At 45.4% G+C, this 17,636-nt stretch overlaps 1 protein-coding gene across 2 annotated transcripts in view; it reads left to right on the top strand.

Annotated features, from left to right (window-relative positions):
- Positions 1-1,608: 1,608 nt before the first annotated feature.
- Positions 1,609-17,636, top strand: part of LOC143961988 (NACHT, LRR and PYD domains-containing protein 3-like) — a 174,766-nt gene continuing 158,738 nt past the window's right edge. For both annotated transcript variants that reach the window (XM_077471331.1, XM_077471332.1), the window contains exon 1: positions 1,609-1,655. The gene's annotated coding sequence lies outside the window, so the exon portion shown is untranslated. The remainder of the gene's footprint in view (positions 1,656-17,636) is intronic.

The following is a 17,636-nucleotide window of genomic DNA, read 5'->3' as shown; positions in this document are numbered from 1 at the left end:
ATAATCCAACTGTGTGTGGTATGCATCGGACTTTTTCCGTCGGAATATCCGTCGCACCCAATTTTCTAACTTGTTGGAAATATTTTCCGACAAACTGGTCCGATCGGACATACTCCGATCATGTGTAGAGAATTTTGATCGGACAAAGTGCCACGCATGCTCAGATCAAATTCCTACACCAAAGCTATTGGCTACTAGCGTGAACGTAGTCCCATCGTAACGAAATAACGTCATCACGTTCTGAACGATCGGATTTTCCGACAACTTGGTCCGACCGTGTGTATGCAACAGTTTCGGACACAATCCGTCGGACAAAATCCGTCGGACAAAATCCAATGGATTTGGTTGGCAGAATGTCCGACCGTGTGTACAAGGGCTAAGACTGGGATGTCATTAAAGTTTGTAAAGGTGGGCGTCCCAATTCTTTTGGTAAGATAGTGTTTCTCAGTGCTGCTGACTGATTGAAAATGATAATATTTCGCCCTGACCGATCGACTCAGTTTGATCGAATCCTAACTAAATTGATTGGATGAGACGTTAAGGCTATTAAATTGTTTGTGGATTTGATTGTTTTGATGGAAAATGCAGCAAGCTGTACTATTTTTAAACACACATAAAGACCACATAATGGTATAAACGAGGTTTATTGAAATACATAAACTTTTTGTTTTGCATATACATTTGTACTGTGTTAAAAAAAAAAACAATAGCGCATCTGAGTGTTGTAAACAAGTCCTGAAGGAGCTCAGAGGGTGAGTTTAAAGTGGTTGTATAACCTGTACACCCTGCACACCTTGTATACCCTGTACACCCTGTACACCCTGCAAACCCTGTACACCCTGTACACTATGTACACCATGCACACCCTGCACACCCTATACACTCTGTACACCCTGCACACTCTGTACACCCTGCAAACCCTGTACACCCTGTACACTCTGTACACCATGCACACCCTGCAAACCCTATATACTCTGTACACCCTGCACACCTTGTATACCCTGTACATCCTGCACACTCTGTACACCATGCACACCCTGTCCACCCTGCACACCCTGTCCACCCTGCACACCCTGCACACCCACTTTTACCTACAGGTAGGCCTATATTAGGGCTTATATTAATGCCTTCCTGTAGGTGCTGGAAATATTTTGTAAACCTTCCACCTTTTAGGAGATATTTACAATAAAGTTGTGTCCGATGCACACTTTAGAAAGGGCAGATCGTGCCGTTTCTAAAGGGGTCATGCCGTGCCTGGCGGCTCCCGCGTGCATGTGCGGGAGTTATGCTATGCGACTTTGACCAATCACAGAGCCTGCTGCCCCAGAAGGAAGAGGGGTGTAGATGGACGCTCTCTGCTAGTGGAGACAGCGGTGACATCGCAGGCTTCGGTTTCAGGTAAGTGGCACATAATGGGCTACTATGCGATGCGATGCATAGTAGCCCATTTTGCTTTACTTTTTGCAGGGAAATAAAGCTGAAGTAAAAAATATCACGGTTTACTTCCCCTGTAACCGCCAGATTTGTACACTTTCCTCTCGGAGACCACAGCTCAGGAAACACGCGATTTCCTGCTATGGGTGTGGGAGAATATATCCAAGAGATTGTTATAAGGAAGTGAAATATTACGAGATTCATCTGAGCGTGTCACAGAGGTAAGAATTTGTTGTATCTTTCTGACTTTTCGTGTCTGAAATGAACGAGGGATAGAGGGAGAAATAGATAGGGAGAGAAGGAGAGAGAAGGAAGGAAAGAAAGAGAGATGGAGGGTCAGCAGGCTCACATCCTACACCACAATAGAAATATGTGTATTCCAGAAATGTTATCAATCAGCAGACAAAGGTACTCCAAACACCTGGTGTTGGTGCTCCAATCATCCCGACACCATGGTTGTTATGGTGTCAGGATGGTTGAAGCGCATTATTTCTATTGTGAAAAAAAATATGTAATGAGGGGCGCTGAAAATTGAACACTAATAATTCCTAGTCGTTGTAACTATAGCTAATGCTGCATACACGCGACCGGACTTTTTGACAGCAAAGGTCCGACGGAACAAGTCCGTCGGACAATTCGATTGTGTGTGGGCTCCATCGAACCTTTGCTTGCCAAAAATCCGGCGGACTTTAGAAATAGAACATGTTTTAAATTTTTCCACCGGAACTCCGCCGGACTGAGAAATCCGTTTGTGTATATGCTAGTCCGACAGACAAAAACCGACGCTAGGGCAGCTATTGGCTACTGGCTATGAACTTCCTTATTATAGTGCAGTCTTACGTCATCACGTTAGAATCCGTCGGACTTTGGTGTGATTGTGTGTGACCAAGTCCGTTCATTCGGAAAGTCCATCGGAACTCCGCCGAAAGTCCGTCGGAAAGACCGTCGTGCCTAGTCCCTCGAAAAGTCCGGTGGTGTGTACGCGGCATTAGTATGCGTGCAAAAAAAAAAATTTTTTACAACAAAATATGATATGAAAAAATTGACCTATAATCACCAAACGCATCTACGTGAAAATAATGCTATTAAACATGAAAGTCCAATCGTAAATAATGTCAGAAAAAATGCAATAAGGTACATAAAATCTGTGCAATCCTGAAAAGAGATCTATATAAATGTCCTCTGTACAGATTCCAATCCGAGCTGTTTGTGATCATGTACAGAAATTACTTCCACTGTGCAGATGAAACCACCGTCACCAATTATAACACACACCCAAATGTGCTCTATGTATGGACGTCTCCTTACCAGCAGGTGACCTTAATGGTTAGAAAAAGGTCAAATGCGCTTTCTGCAAGTGTTACTTGCTGTCTCAACCAAGCATTGTCCCATGCAGAGTTTATGCACCTCCTCTCCACCAGTATATGCCAGCCGGGGTATTTATGCAAAGAAATCAGGCAGCAACATAGTGTAATCCCATTTTACTAAAACATATGATCAAAACAAGATGCCAAATGGGCGCTTACTTTTGATGGTGCCAGCACCCGGCACTGGGGCTAATAAGCGCGTACAATAATGGAGAAACCGCTCTGTATCTGTATACTGCTACAGCGCACATTCCTGCGCTGACAGCCAGAGGGGCCGGAAGAATAAAGATAGACTTGCGTAACCAGGCACGCCTCTACGTACGTTTCTAGTCCCGTCCTCAGGAGACCACGCCTCCTGAGGACGGGACTCGAGATCATTTGGTTACATTTGGTGAGAAGTAGTGCCTGTCAAATGCAACTGGTGATAAAAGACCCCTTTTCCACTGAGGCACTTTACAGGCGCTATAGCGCTAAAAATATCACCTGCATAGCACCTGTAAAGAGCCTCTCCTGTTCCCCCAGTGTGATATCCCGAGGGGTTTCACACTGGAGCTCTGCGCTGGGAGGACGCCAAAAAAAAAGTCCTGCAAGCCGCATCTTTGAGGCGTTTCAGGAGCGCAGCGCCCCTGCCCACTGAAATCAATGGGCATCACCGCCAAGGTGCCCGCAAAGCGCCACTGCAGTGGCGCTTTGAACCCTTTTTCAGGGATTAAAAGCGCCCGCTAGCGGCCAAAAAAGCGCAGCAAAAACCACGGAAAGCGCCGCTAAAAATAGCGGCGCTTTACTGCCGACGCCCCCAATGCCCCAGTGTGAAAGTAGCCTTTTCCCCCGTACACACGATAGGATTTTCAGACAACAAAATCCATGTTTTTTTTCCAACAGGCTCAAGGTTTGTTGGCTCAAACTTGTCTTGCATACACACGGTCACGCAAATGTTGTTGGAAGTTGTGAACGTCAAGAACGCGGTGACGTACAACACGTACGATGAGCCAAGAAAAATTAAGTTCAATAGCCAGCCAGCTCTTCTGCTTGATTCCGAGCATGCGCGGAACTTTGTGCTTCGGAATTGTATACACGCGATCGGAATTTCCGACAATGGATTTTGTTGTCTGAAAATTTGAGAACCAGATCTCAAATTTTGTGTGATGGAAATTCCGATGGAAAATGTCAGATGGAACCTACACACAGAATTTCCAACAACAAGCTCCGATCGAACATTTTCCGTCAGAAAATCCTATCATGTGTACGGGGCATTATTCTTTCTGCAGTTACAAAGCATTGTGGCTCCAGCATGTGTACACCCTCAGCTACTGCCTTGTCAGCAATTCACTCCAGCTTCTGCATTACAACATGCTGTGCTTCCTTTTTTTAACTGCTTGCCAACCGTATATTCTATATATACGGTGGTGGAGCAGCTCTCCTGCACAGGATCCTGTACCTAGTATGTGATCCCGCACTTCCACCCCAGACCTGGAATTGGACACATTGGGAACTGGATTGGACACAGCGGGAGCCCATCAGCGGGTCCAGTGGACTCGATATCTGCTGGCACCCGCCGATCATTCGGGACACAAGCAGAATGCCACTCTGCCTATGTAAACAAGACAGATTGCCATTCTCTCAGTAGGAAAGGTATTGATCCTGTATTCCTGCAAATCAGGAACATAGATCAATGCCTTCCCTTAGTAAAAACTCCTCCCCCACAGTGAATAAGCAATAGCTTGGCACACAGTTAACCCTTTGATCACCCAGATGTTAATTCCTTCCCTGCCAGTGTCATTAGTACAGTGACAGTACATTTTTTTAGCACTGATCACTGTATTTGTGCCACTGGTCTCCCAAAAGTGTCACATTGTATCTGATTTGTCCGCCGCAATATCGCAGTTTCACTATAAGTCGCTGATCACTGCCATTACTAGAAAATAAAAAAATCCAAAAATCGATTCCATAGTTTGTAGACGCTAAAACCTTTGCACAAGCCAATCAATATACGATTATTATATATATATATTGGGATTTTTTTACCAAAAATATGTAGAATAATACATATTGGCCTAAGTTCACATTTCTTAATTCAATGTGTTTTATAGAAGAAAGTAAAAATATATATTTGTATAAGTGTCGCTTTTTTTTCTTTATAGTGCTAAGAATAAAACCTCAATTCAAATCTATCAACTATTTATACTGTCATTCTTGAGAGTAGGTGCGTAAAGTGGGGAAGGCTTGCGGGGCCTCAGTGCATTCATTTGCCCAAGGGTCCATGATGCTATTAAGATGGCCCTGCTGTGGATATCTGGGTTGTGGGCTAATATACCCCTGGTAAGGCTGACTGAGATCAATTGCACTTTGTACTACCTTAGCGTGATGACACGAGGTGCAAGCCCACCCCAAGGAGCAAGGTTATGTCCCGCGTCACCGCGCCACCGACGCTCATGTAGCCTGCCGCTCTGCGCCTCACAGTGAAGCGCAACCAGAAAGGAACCTGTCATCAGGCAGGCTCCAAAGGGCAGGGATGTCCCAAGTGTGGCCCTCAGACAGAAATGTGGCTCGGAGCAGGGATTGACAGGAAGGTGGGGGAGCACTAGGTGAGCCTCATTACTATTCTCTTTGGAGTGCCCAAAGGTGTCTGTTAAGCCCCGTACACTATCAGATTGTCTGCTGAGTTTTTCCTTCAGATTTACCAAAACCATGTAGTAGAAGGGCCTGCCTGATTGCACACACATTGAAACTCCTAAGGTTTGACCTCATATTATATGGTTTTGGTAAATCTGAAGGAAAAACTCAGCAGACAATCTGATAGTGTGTAGGGGGCTTAACAATCCTATAGTGTATGCTAAAACAAAAAAAAAATTACTGTGCGCCGATAAAGTGTTCAGGTTTGGCTTGAAGAAAAAGTGACAACCTTACTCCCCACAAGAGGGCGGTGTCCGTGTATCACTTGTGCTCCCCCTTATGTGATTCACAGTGGTAAACGGGTCTTTCTGTGGATATCTCACTCTCCTTAGTGTAATTGGTCAGCAGGTATCATGTAGTGATAATAAAACACCTCCATAGGGTGATTCTGTTTAATAATTAGAAGGTAAATATTGCACTTCCATCAGGTAACAGGCAACAAGCATTGAAAAGCAGGAAGTCCGGCTTTTGCTGCGCTCCACGGACCCAAACCGGATGTGACATAATGACGTTCTAGCTCCATCACATCCGGTTTGGGTCCGCAGATTGCAGCGAGCACCGGACTTCCTGCTTTTCCATGCTTGTTGTCTGTTATTCATGAATTCTATAGGCTGTTTACTTTAGATCAGGCATGTCCAAAGTCTAATTGCGGCCTGCATTCTGGTTTGATGTGGCCCCCACTTGCAATTTGCATATATATCCTTCTGTGGCCCCTAAGCTTGGGCGTGTTATGTTTTTTGTAACTATATATATATATATATATATATATATATATATATATATATATCTTCTTTAGCCTGAAAAATCCCAGAGTGCCACTCAGGGTTAGGATGAGCTGGGGCGTGTTGCTGGACGTGTTGCTGGGGCATGTTGCTGGGTGTGTTGCTGGGGCATGTTGCTGGGGCATGTTGCTGGGCAAGTTGATGGGCGTGTTGCTGGGGCGTGTTGCTGAGAGTGTTGCCGGGTGTGTTTTTGGACGTGCTGCTGGGTGTGTTGCTGGACATATTGCTGGACATGTTGCTGGGGTGTGTTGCTGGACATGTTAATGGGCATGTTGCTGAACATGTTGCTGGGCATGTTGCTGGGTGTGTAGCTGGGCGTGTTGCTGGGACACTTTCCCAGTCCGCAGCTGCAGTGATTGGGAAATGTCTCAGTGCCTGTGATTTGTGGTGGTGCTGCACGCTCTAAGCTTCCTTGCAGGCTCAATACATGGACTTGTGAACATGCCTGAGCTCATCCTTACACTGGGAGGTACTGGTGGATTTATTTTTTTCAGACTAAATAAGAGATTATTAATGTTATTTAAAAAGAACATAAAAATGTCCGAGCTCCTCCTTACTCTGAGAGGATTGGACAGGGGCTAAAGAAGAGAGATATATATATATTAAAAAAATAACACACTTGAGCTCATTGTTAACCTGAGGGGAGCTCGGGGATAGGGATGGCCTTGCGGTTTACCCGGCGGTCGGTTCGTGGCGAATTTTGTGTGTTCGCGATTCGCCAAACCGGTGGACTTCTTGCGCTGTTTGCCCGGCGGGCATATGCGTTTACATTGTGGAAGAACTTTGACCCATGATGACACATTCATCATGGAGTATAGGACAGCCAATTGAGACATTACAGCACATGGACACTTGGACATTCCCCCTACCTTATAAATAGACCTATTATACTTGACTGTTGACTGATTCTGCAGCTGTCTTTTATCAGTATAGGGACTGAGGGACAGTCTGCAAATCACTAGCTACTAGGTCCACAAAGGTCCTTTTAAGGACTGGTATAGATGTACTATTTGGTGTGCAGTATATAGGGGTGTAATACACATATAAAATATTTTCACATATATAAAGCATAGTATAGTGCATTTCCATTGTGCAGCATTGTGACTGTTGAGCGGTTCTGCAGCGAAACTACAAAGAGTGACAAATGCAATAAAAAAAAAAGTTTTTTAACTGGTGTGATAGACCAGTGGCCCCCAAAAATGACAGATTGAAGCGGGGTGTTATATACCTTCTTCCACATACATACTGCACTTCTCTAGAGACTTTTGTCACAGGGTCATTTAAAAAATGACAGGCAGAGGAAGAGGTGGGCCCTTCCACAGGGGTGGTTTGACACATGAGTTACTCCATGTGTCAATACTGCTGCATATCAGTAAGGACTGTATGATCTATCTCTATGGATTTCTCGTTCTGTCATTATTTGCGTTTCTTGTATCGCTATTTTGGCTGCCTCATCTGCCCTTTTATTTCCCTTTATGATGGGGTCTGTATATTTTGTGTGCGCTTGACATTTGCAGATTATAAACTCTTTTGGTAACTGTATTGCATCTAGGAATTCTAGAATGAAGGCCGTGTGTGAAATTGGTTTACCACTGGAGGTGACCATCCCCCTGTTTTTCCATTGTTGTGCAAAAACATGTACTGTTGAAAAGGCATATTGGCTGTCAGTGTATATGGTTACGGATTTTCCTTCTGATAGTATGCATGCTCTTGTCAGTGCTACAAGTTCTGCAACTTGTGCTAAATAATATTTTGGTAGTGGCCCAGCTTCCATAATCTCATCCTGTGTCACTACTGCATATGCAGTTGCATGACTATTGTATAACAGATGTGACTTACTAAACCCACCGTTTACCCTCTTAAACTGCTACGCCCCCCACTTACTAACCTCAGAAATTAAGACCACACCAATCTGGAGTAAACATGGCCGTAGCAGCCAATTATCTTTATTATCACATATATTCAAAAAACAATTAACATAAATAACATAAATTAACATAACTAAGTCAGGAAGTAAGGCACTTCCTCCATTTCAACTCCTCCCGTTGGTCTGTGCTAGGATAACCCACCAATCACCATCAACCATTATGGCACTGCGGTACCCAAACTATAATGGACCTCAAGCTGACTAACTAGCTCAGAGGCCAAACACTGACCGCAGTGCACCTGATCACCAACTTTATCTAAACTACCGTTAGCTGTATCACCACCGACGGGTACTATACCACCGATAGGCCCTGAACTCTTCCATCCCTGGGGTAAAATCCTTCATCCGCACAGACCAACAACATGCCACAGCACGCAAGGGCAACACCTTACCCTTGCACGCCCTGCCACACCCTCACAGCTCGCTGGATCCCATCCTGAATCCCCAGGGACCATATATCAGTCCCCACATCGTTTAGGTGGACCCCGTCCTTCTTCAAGTAGCGCCAGGTATCCACTTCTAGTTCAAGGTGCTGTATAGCCAACCCCCCATTCCTGACGACAAAAGCGCTAACCTCCTTGTTTACTTTTTTCCTGGCCCTATTCAGCTTATCTACCGACCTCACAAACCTCCATGCCATCCTGGCCACCATGTCAGACCACACAATGATCATGTGTGGAAAAGCAAGGCGGAGCTGCCAAAAATCAAACTTGATTTCCTTGATGAGATCCAGCATGGTCTTGACACCTAGGTCATTGCCTCCAACGTGCAGCACCAGCACATCCGGAGGCCCGTCCCAGCATGCAAAACGGTGTAGTTCCGACACCGCCCTGCCCCACAGCATGCCTGGCACCTCCAGCCATCGGATCAGTGCCTCTTGCCTAGAAAAACCAAGCTGCCGACCCTCCGGGCAGGCATCACCCCGTCTACCCCCCCAACAAACATAGGAGTGGCCTACTATCTACACCACGCCTGGCCGGCCGCCTGTAAGAAATGAAGAGAAGAAAAACATAACCCCAAACATCAATATTGGACATAAGCCAACAAATGAAAAGAAAAAACAAGCAACACATACGCAGTCTCCTACCCCACCGGCACTTTACGTAACCAATAAATGTGGGCGAACGTACAACTGGAACCGCCTGGATTCCCACCTCCCAATTCGCTTCACCGCTGCCTCATCCAAACCCCACCTGAGCGCCTCAGTGGCCACCCTTATGCGGAATGAATGTGAGGAAAACTTCTGCTCCCCCAAACCCAACTCCACCAAGCACTGCTTAAAAATCGCTGTAATCTGGAATCTCAAGAGAAATTGCCCATCCTGATGTACCAATCATATTTTTATTTAAATGTATATTTATTGAAAAAATTTTAAACAGTACAAAAGAGTTGTAAATACGGTACAATAGTCAGTAACATTGGTTAAACATAGTAAGAGCACCATATTGCAGGTTTCAAAAAAGTTAAGTAAAAGAAAAAAAAATCAATTGTAAGTACCATACGAGACAAGAAGGAGGATACACCATGAATCTATATACAATAATAATTGCATAATAAAAAAGAAAAAAAAAAAAACCAAATGTGTGGGTATGGGTGGGAGGCATTGGTCTGATACGCTATGATATATTAAACACAATATCAGATCTCCCTGAGGCTACTCTAGAAAGGGTTGGCAGAGGGGTCAACAGAGGGTTCTGGGTTGAATAGGGAAATATCCCAGGGATCCCATATCTTGGAAAATTTAGGCAGGGAATCATGAACTACTGCCGTCAAATGTTCCATCCTACGCATTTGAGCAATGGATGAGACCACTTGTGCTTGTGTAGGAGGTATAGGAGAGAGCCAATGGGCCGGTATTACTCTTTTTGGCAGCTAGGAGTATAAAAGCCATCAGTTTTTTAGCACATTTAGGGAGACCCAGGATCGGAAGGCCTAAAAGGTAATGTGTTGGATTCAGTGGGATAGCTCTCTTTAATACTGATTGGAGAATGGATTGGACCATAGACCAAAAAGGTGTGATTCGTGGACAGTCCCAGAAGATATGGTAGTGTGTGCCTATATCCTGTAGGCACCTCCAGCATAGATGGGATAGTGAGGGATCATATTTATGTAGAACTTTAGGAGTCCTATACCAAAACATCAATACTTTATAAGCAGTCTCTTTCTGCTCTACACATCTCGAGACTTTGGAGATGGAAGTCCAGATCTCCTGCCACTGAGGGAGAGATATAGCAGTGGGTAGAATCTTGGCCCATTTCCGCATTTAGAGGTGAGAGTCCAGAGTTGGGGGTAGTGAGTCATGGAGAATCTTGTAGATAGCGGATATGAGACCTTTCTCGTGTGGGTCCTGGGTACACAAAACTTCAAAGGTATTAGGTTTTTCTAGGCTCATGGCAGGAGATATGGAGCAAAAATAGTGTTTAAATTGGAGGTAGGCAAAAACGGACTGTTGTGGAATTTCGAATTTGTTTTGAAGGTCTAGGAAGGGCAAAAGTTTGCGGGTCACCGGGACGAAGTTGGAAAATGCCCGCTCGAGTCCAAGGAGTCATAGCCACCGTAGACAGGCTGTCAGGTATGTCCGGGTTGTGAGTAACATTTAAAAGGGGTGGAGAGGAGGAAGAGAGAGAGAATTTCTTGTGGCATTTTTTCCAAATATCTAAAATAAATAGCATTGGTGCTAGGCAGATACGTTTAAGTTGTGACATAGAAGAGGATAGGTCAGACCATAACATAGAACAAGGATGAACGGGGTCGGTGACACTCATCTCTATCTCTGCCCAACGACTCATCGCAGAATAAAAGGACCAGGAGACCGTCGCAGATAAGTGGACCGCGTAGTAATACCATACAATATCGGGAGCTCCTAGACCTCCATGTGAGCGCGGAGCAAAGACAACCATGTGGGCAATTCTATGTGCTTTGTTTCCCCATATAAATTTAGTAAAGGCCCGCTGGATACTTCGAAGCTGAGGCATGGGAAGGGCAATAGGTAAGGTTTCGAAAAGATACAAAAATTTGGGGAGTATAGCCATTTTGAGAACATTTATCCTACCTAAAAGGGACAGAGGGCATTCCATCCATTTACGGAGTAGACTGTGCGTTTCTGAGATTAAAGAGAGGAAGTTGGCTTGGTATAGTGTGCGGTAGGACGCCTTTAAATGAATGCCTAAATATTTGAGTGACTCAGAGCGCCACTGATAAGGGAAGGTGTTTTGTAAAGCGACAAGAAGTGGGGGAGGGATGTGAATGGGGAGTGCTTCGGTCTTAGCTGTATTAACTTTATATCCTGAAATTCTGCCGAATTTATCTAATAGGGCGTGGAGGTTGGGGAGTGAGGTGTGTGGTTTTGTTAAAGTAAGCAGTATGTCGTCTGCAAATAAAGACAGTTTATATTCCTTCTGTCGCAAAGAGACCCCCCTTATGTCTGGGTTTTCCCAGATGCGTGCAGCCAAGGGTTCGAGGCACAATATAAATAACAAGGGGGAAAGGGGGCAACCCTGTCTAGTACCATTACCGTGTGTAAATGTTGGGGGTATGAAGGATGCCAATTGAACTTGTGAGGTGGGGCGGGAGCAGAGGGCTTGGAGAGCCGATATAAAGGAGCCCGAAAAACCGTATCGCGCAAGTGTGGCAAACATGTAGGGCCAACCAAGCCTATCAAAAGCTTTTTGGGCATCTAAGCTGAGGATAAGGGCAGAACGAGAGGTTTTATCAAGCATATCAATTAAATTAATGGCACGTCTAGTGTTATCGCCTGCTCGTCTACCCAAAACAAAACCCACCTGATCGTTATGAACAAGGGTGGGGAATCATAGAGGAAAGTCTGTTGACTAAGATTTTAGTAAAGATTTTATAATCTGAGTTGAGTAGGGCTATGGGTCTGTAATTATCTGGCAGGGACGGGGGCTTGCCTGGTTTTGGAAGGACCGTGATATGAGCGTGTAGAAATTGTGAATGTGGAACGATCCCTTTTTGTAGGGAGGAGTAGAGCTTTAATAAGTGGGGGCTGAGGATGGGAAGGAAAGTCTTATAATACTGATATGGTAAACCATCAGGTCCAGGAGATTTATGTAAGGGCAGTTCCTTCACTACTGCTGCTAACTCATCTGGTGGGATACCCGCATTTAGGGTGGCTACCTGTGACGGTGATAGTTTAGGCAGCTTTAAGGGGGAGCAAAAAGAGTCAAATGCCTCTTGAGTAAATAGGTGTTTAGAGTCGGAGGCCAAACAGTTGTACAGTTTGTCGTAAAATGTGCCAAAAACTTTGGACATCATCAATGGACAATGAGTCGGGGAACCATCTGCCTGAAGGAGGAGTTCAGGATAAGATTGAAAAGGACGTGGTTTAACCACTTTCAGACCGGACCATTTTGCTGGTAAATGACCAGAGGTCTTTTTACACTTTGGCACTGCGCTGCTTTAACTGGTAATTGCGCGGTCATGCAATGTTGTACCCAAACAAAATTTGCGTCCTTTTCTTCCCACAAATAGAGCTTTCTTTTGATGGTATTTGATTGCCTCTGCGATTTTTATTTTTTGCGATATAAACGTAAAAAGACCGCAAATTTTGAAAAAAAATGATATTTTCTACTTTTTGTTATTAGAAAAATCCAATAAACTCAATTTTAGTCATACATTTAGGCCAAAATGTATTCAGCCACATGTCTTTGGTAAAAAAAAAGTCAATAATTGTATATTTATTGGTTTGCGCAAAAGTTGTCACATCTACAAACTAAGGTACGTTTTCTGGAATTTACGCAGCTTTTAGTTTACGACTGTCTATCTCATTTCTTGAGGTGCTAAAATGACAGGGCAGTACAAAACCCCCCCAAATGACCCCATTTTGGAAAGTAGACCCCCTAAGGAAATTGATAAGAGGCATGTTGAGCCCATTGAATATTTTATTTTTTTGCCTCAAGCGATTGAATAATGACAAAAAAAAAATTTTTTTTTTTTTTTTACACAAAGTTGTCACTAAATGATATATTGCTCACACATGCTATGGGCGTATGTGAAATGACACCCCAAAATAAATTCTGCTGCTTCTCCTGAGTACGGGGATACCACATATGTGGGACTTTTTGGGAGCCTAGCCGCGTACAGGGCCCCGAAAACCAAGCACCGCCTTCAGGCTTTCTAAGGGCGTAAATTTTTGATTTCACGCCTCACTACCTATTACAGTTTTGAAGGCCATAAAATGCCAAGATGGCACAAAACCCCCACAAATGACCCCATTTTAGAAAGTAGACACCCCAAGCTATTTGCTGAGAGGCATGTTGAGTCCATGGAATATTTTATATTTTGCCACAAGTTGCGGGAAAATTACAAACTTTTTTTTTTTTTTTTTTTTTTTCACAAAGTTGTCACTAAATGATATATTGCTCATGCATGCCATGGGCATATGTGAAATGACACCCCAAAATAAATTCTGCTGCTTCTCCTGAGTACGGGGATACCACATATGTGGGACTTTTTGGGAGCCTAGCCGCGTACGGGGCCCCGAAAACCAAGCACCGCCTTCAGGCTTTCTAAGGGCGTAAATTTTTGATTTCACGCCTCACTACCTATTACAGTTTTGAAGGCCATAAAATGCCAAGATGGCACAAAACCCCCACAAATGACCCCATTTTAGAAAGTAGACACCCCAAGCTATTTGCTGAGAGGCATGTTGAGTCCATGGAATATTTTATATTTTGCCACAAGTTGCGGGAAAATTACAAACTTTTTTTTTTTTTTTTTTTTTTTCACAAAGTTGTCACTAAATGATATATTGCTCATGCATGCCATGGGCATATGTGAAATGACACCCCAAAATAAATTCTGCTGCTTCTCGTGAGTACGGGGATACCACATATGTGGGACTTTTTGGGAGCCTAGCCGCGTACGGGGCCCCGAAATCCAAGCACCGCCTTCAGGCTTTCTAAGGGCGTAATTTTTTGAGTTCACTTCTCACTACCTATTACAGTTTTGAAGGCCATAAAATGCCAAGATGGCACAAAACCCCCACAAATGACCCCATTTTAGAAAGTAGACACCCCAAGCTATTTGCTGAGAGGCATGTTGAGTCCATGGAATATTTTATATTTTGCCACAAGTTGCGGGAAAATTACAAACTTTTTTTTTTTTTCACAAAGTTGTCACTAAATGATATATTGCTCACGCATGCCATGGGCATATGTGAAATGACACCCCAAAATAAATTCTGCTGCTTCTCCTGAGTACGGGGATACCACATATGTGGGACTTTTTGGGAGCCTAGCCGCGTACGGGGCCCCAAAAACCAAGCACCGCCTTCAGGCTTTCTAAGGGCGTTACAGTTTTGAAGGCCATAAAATGCCAAGATGGCACAAACCCCCCCCCCCAAATGACCCCATTTTAGAAAGTAGACACCCCTAAATTTAGGGGTACACTAGTGAGACTAGGTAATAAATGGCGGGTGCCCTGAAACTATAAAAAAATAACTAACCAACCAGCGTCACCTGTAACAGTTATATGGTGATCACTGGTGAAAGGGTTAACTAGGGGGCAATCAGGGGGCTTTATGCGGTAGTATATGGGGGTCCCTGGCGCTATAAAAAGCTGCGGCGAACCTAAATACCTACCTGCCTAACTAGCGTCACCTGTGACACTAATACAGCGATCAGAAAAACGATCGCTTATTAGGCTGGGTTCACACTGGAGCGATGCGGGAACGCCACGAATGCGCGGCGGGTTCCCGCATCGCATGCCTCCCGGCGGCAGTTCACACTGCCCTATGCGAACTGCTGGGAGTGTCAGTGAAATGTTAATGACACCCCCAGATCAGTTCGCATATCGCAGTGCGATCTGCAAACTTGGATCGCATGGTGTGAACACCCATGCGATCCGATTCTGCTGCGGACCAAAAAAAGGGTCCCGTGCGAGTTTGCGGCGGGTGCGGCGGGTGCGACACGAATTCAGCCATACTATCTGTATAGCTGAACTCGAATCGCACAGAGATCGGATGTGATTTGCACTGCAGTGCGGTGCGAATCACATCCGTTCTCATAAACCGCTGCAATGTGAACCCAGCCTTAGTGACACTGGCGACGGGGGGTGATCACGGGGTTAAACCTTTATTGGGGGGGTTAGGGGGGTACCTTAGAACTAAAGGGGGCTAACCCTAACTGCCCTAACAGTTATTAGTCACAAATGACACCTGCCGGGTGATCAGGGGGTTAAACCTTTATTAGGTAATAAATGGCGGGTGCCCTGAAACTATAAAAAAATAACTAACCAACCAGCGTCACCTGTAACAGTTATATGGTGATCACTGGTGAAAGGGTTAACTAGGGGGCAATCAGGGGGCTTTATGCGGTAGTATATGGGGGTCCCTAGCGCTATAAAAAGCTGCGGCGAACCTAAATACCTACCTGCCTAACTAGCGTCACCTGTGACACTAATACGGCGATCAGAAAAATGATCGCTTATTAGGCTGGGTTCACACTGGAGCGATGCGGAAACGCCGCGAATCCGCGGCGGGTTCCCGCATCGCATGCCTCCCGGCGGCAGTTCACACTGCCCTATGCGAACTGCTGGGAGTGTCAGTGAAATGTTACTGACACCCCCAGATCAGTTCGCATATCGCAGTGCGATCTGCAAACTCGGATCGCATGGTGTGAACACCCATGCGATCCGATTCTGCTGCGGGCCAAAAAAAGGGTCCCGTGCGAATTTGCGGCGGGTGCGGCGGGTGTGGCGGGTGCGGCGGGTGCGGCGAATGGCTGAACTCGAATCGCACAGAGATCGGATGTGATTTGCACTGCAGTGCGGTGCGAATCACATTCGTTCTCATAAACCGCTGCAATGTGAACCCAGCCTTAGTGACACTGGCGACGGGGGGTGATCACGGGGTTAAACCTTTATTGGGGGGGTTAGGGGGGTACATTAGAACTAAAGGGGGCTAACCCTAACTGCCCTAACAGTTATTACAGTCACAAATGACACCAATGCAAAAAAAAAAAAAAAAAAAAAAAAAAATGACATTGGTGTCACTGTGACTGGGGGGCAGGGGTAATTGGGGGGGTGATCGGGGGGTAAAGGGGGGGTGTGAGTGTGCCTGGCATGTTCTACTGTGTGTGGGATGTGTTGGTGCAACTCACTGATCCGCTCTCCTCCGTGTCGGAACGAAAAATACCGACACGGAGGAGAGAATACATCACTTCCTCTCCTGTGTTTACATTACAGGAGAGGAAGTGATGTCACCGGGGATTTCCATTCGTCGGGAGCGATCGCGAGGGGGTGGCCATGAATGAATGGCCGTCCCCTCGTCCGGGATCGCTCCCGAACGAAAACCGACCGCCGCAGGCACCGGGCGGGGGCCCGATCGGGCCCCCGACCCGCGGGAGGCAAAGCACGTACATGTACGTGCTTATGCCTGCCCGTGCCATTCTGATGACGTACATCGGCGTGAGGCGGTCGGCAAGTGGTTAAGCTTGTTCACTAGCATCCTATGGGGCTTATTAGCGAACTCATAAAATTTCTGCTTCACCCAAATTAGGGCCCTAGAGCATTTTTGCATGTCTAATGATCTTAAACGCTCACGAAGGGATGTAACTGTGCGTAGGCGTGTCACCGTAGGGGAAGCCAGAAGTAAATTTTCAGCCTTACGGAGCTGCAAGAGAGTATCCTGCCTCTGAGCTGCCGAGTCCCGCTTTAAGCGGGAGCCGGCAGAGATGCATGCACCTCTAAAAAACGCCTTGTGGGCTTCCCATAGGGTAGACACCTCCGCCACCAAGCCCTCATTCAGTTGGAAAAAATCTGATACATTTTGGGATAATTGTGCCTCAAAAATAGGGTTGCAGAAAAGAAAGTCATTGAGTCTCCAATGACAGGTTCTCGGCGTGGAACAGGCAAGTGCTAGATCAAGCTGAACGGAGGCATGGTCCGACCACGTTATGGGGTTTAGCTCCGACGCGACCGCCGATGTCAGTAAAGGCGCTGTTATAAAGAGGTGGTCGAGTCTGGAGTACATCTTATGTGGGGGAGAGAAAAAATAAAATTGCCTGCTGGTGGGGTGCTTAATTCTCCATATATCCAACAGGTTATGGGCCCTGATTAGTTTGCGAAATGCGGTGGACTGGCGTTCTACTTTAGATGAGGGATTGGAAGGGAAAAGTGTCTGTCTGTCTCTTCTAGGAGACATGATCATGTTAAAATCACCTTCTACAATCATGAAGGGTTGAGCGTATTTGCCTAAGCTGTCCAATAAGTCAGAGAGAAATTGGATTTGACCCGAGTTAGGAGCGTAAACATTAATCACAGTAAGAGAGCATGAGAGATATTCGCAGTCCAGGAGAATATATCTACCCCGGGGATCTATAAACAAAGATTTTACCCTCAACGGGCATGATTTCTTAATCAGGATTGCAACCCCCGCTTTGCCAGAGGGGTCAGAAGCCATAAAAGAATTTGGAAAGTGCTTAGCAGCAAATT

Source organism: Lithobates pipiens, unplaced genomic scaffold, assembly GCF_037356315.1.
Source record: "Lithobates pipiens isolate NorthernLeopardFrog02 unplaced genomic scaffold, aLitPip1_a1.2 Scaffold_8, whole genome shotgun sequence".
In the NCBI taxonomy this organism is placed as follows: domain Eukaryota; kingdom Metazoa; phylum Chordata; class Amphibia; order Anura; family Ranidae; genus Lithobates; species Lithobates pipiens.
The sequence above is the reverse complement of the archived record's forward strand: the minus strand, read 5'-3'. Positions and strand labels throughout refer to the sequence as shown.